General features: G+C 43.2%; 1 protein-coding gene across 1 annotated transcript in view; it reads right to left on the bottom strand.

Moving 5' to 3' along the window:
• LOC106882861 (uncharacterized) overlaps positions 1-2,500 on the bottom strand; it is a 96,225-nt gene that overhangs the window by 92,770 nt on the left and 955 nt on the right. The window lies entirely within an intron of this gene.

Below are 2,500 nucleotides of genomic sequence, written 5' to 3'. Positions count from 1 at the left end.
TGGCTCACTGACTGCGGATCCCACATGGATAAGTGAAGTGCTCAGTGCACAATTCAAGAGTGTCTTCACTTCTCCTCTGAGTCACATGCAGATAAAGAACCCAGCTGATTTCTTTGACAATAGCACTCAGCAGAAAAAGACTGCATCCATTACCTACATTGACATTGAAGAGGAAGATGTAATAGCTGCCATAAATGAAATGAGCTTAAATTCGGCAACTGGTACCGATGGTTTCCCGGCTGTCCTCTTAAAGTCGTGTAAACAAGAATTAGCAGGACCACTCCGGATACTCTTCCATGCAAATGGTAAACTTCCCAAAAAGCTGAAGGAAGGCACCATATGTCCTATCCATAAAGGCGGAAGCAGAGCAGAGGCTGGGAACTACAGGCCCATCTCTCTGACTTCACATATTAGCAAAGTCATGGAACGAATTGTCAGAAAGAGATTGATTGCGTTCCTAGAAGAAAATGACTTGCTGAATGAGACCCAGCATGGTTTCCGTCCAGGTAGAAGCTGCCTCACGCAGCTCCTGCAGCATTATGACTGGGTCCTGAAGCAGCTACTTGATCATTCAAATGTTGATGTGATATATCTCGACTTTGCAAAAGCCTTTGACAAAGTTGATCATGGCTTGATATGTCACAAGCTGCGAAACCTTGGCATAACTGGTAAATTAGGAAAATGGCTGCATGACTTCCTGAATGGTAGAAGTCAGACAGTTGCAGCCAATGGAGAACTATCTAGGGAAACACAAATAATGAGCGGTGTTCCACAAGGAACTGTCCTGGGGCCACTACTGTTCATAGTGGCCCTTCTGGACATGCCCACGGTCACTCGGAGAGCCACTGTCACTAGCTACGCTGATGACACAAAACTATCTCAGGCAATAAAGAATCCTGATGATGTTGTAAGCCTACAGAATGACCTAAATGCAATATATGAGTAGGCAGAGCAAAACAATATGCAGTTCAATGCGGAAAAATTTCAAGTACTGCGCTACAAGGTCACAAGTGCCTCCCAACTGGCATACACAGAACCACAAGCCGTGAGAGACCTGGGCATCAACATGTGTAGTGATGCATCATTTCACATGCACATTGTCAAGTTGACAGCAAAGTGCAGACGGGGTGGATACTGAGGACATTCCGTACAAGGGATCAAAAAGTCATGTTGACTCTATGGAAGACATTTGTCCTGAGCCACCTAGACTATTGCTCTCAGTTGTGGTCACCACACAGTGTCAAACGGACAGCAGAACTCGAGGCAGTTCAGAGGCACTATACAAAAAAGATCGCCACAGTCCAGCAGATTAACTACAGGGAGCGACTGCACTCACTAGGTCTCTACTCCCTGGAACGCAGGCGGGAGAGATATGTAGTAGTGTACATATGGAAAATACTGGAAGGACTGGTGCCAAACTTTGGCATCAAGTACTACAGGAATGCCCGCACGGGTCGCCACTGCATGGTGCCAAAGGTGCCGTCCACTGCATCTCACATAAGAACAAGATACTGCAGCAGCCTCGGTTTCAGAGGACCTCAGCTCTTCAATGCCCTGCCAAAACATTTGAGAGATCTGCAAGACACAGATGTGGAGGTCTTCAAGACAAAACTCGACGCTTTCCTCTCCACGATACCAGACGAACCAATGGCTCGAAATGAGACACAGTTTAGGGCAGCTATGTCAAATTCTCTTATACACCAGATGTGCCATCAAAACTCTTGATTGGACTATATCAGGTGCAGGAGAAGAGTCATGCAAGGAACGTGAAGAGAGCAAAGCATAAAGACAGAAAATCCCGGTGGTGCTCCAGCATGACCACAGCCACTTGGCTGAAACCCATAAATAAATAAATTTAAAAAAAAATATATATATATATGTATGTATGTATATATATATATATATATATATATATATATATATATATATATGTATGTATGTGTATATATATATATATGTATGTATGTATGTGTGTGTGTGTGTGTGTGAGTGTGTGTGTGTGTGTGTGTGTGTGTGTGTGTGTGTGTGTGTGTGTTTGTTCCCCACCACTGAAGCGCCAGTGTCGGGTTTGTTTACGAACTCGTAACTAAGCAGTTCCACAAAGAGATCGGTAAAACCAGTGCCAAACTTAAAAAACAAGTACCGAGTGGGGGGGGGGGCGATCTGTTCGACTAATAACCCTTCAAATCAGTGCCCCGGCGCGCCACGTGGTCCATGTATATATATATATATATATATATATATATATATATATATATATATATATATATATATATATATATATATATATATACATACATACATACATACATACATACATACATACATACATTCATACATACATATACATATATGAATGTCCTCCAGGTACTCACTTCACACAAAATATATATATGGCTGTGTGGTAAGAAGCTTGCTTCCTAAGCACATTGTTCCGGGTTCAGTCCCACTGCGTGGCACCTTGGGTAAGTGTCTTCTACTATAGCCTCGGGCCGACCAA

The sequence above is a fragment of the Octopus bimaculoides genome, chromosome 4, assembly GCF_046866305.1.
Source record: "Octopus bimaculoides isolate indiv1 chromosome 4, ASM4686630v1, whole genome shotgun sequence".
NCBI lineage: Eukaryota > Metazoa > Mollusca > Cephalopoda > Octopoda > Octopodidae > Octopus > Octopus bimaculoides.
This window is presented reverse-complemented; position numbering and strand designations above follow the sequence as displayed.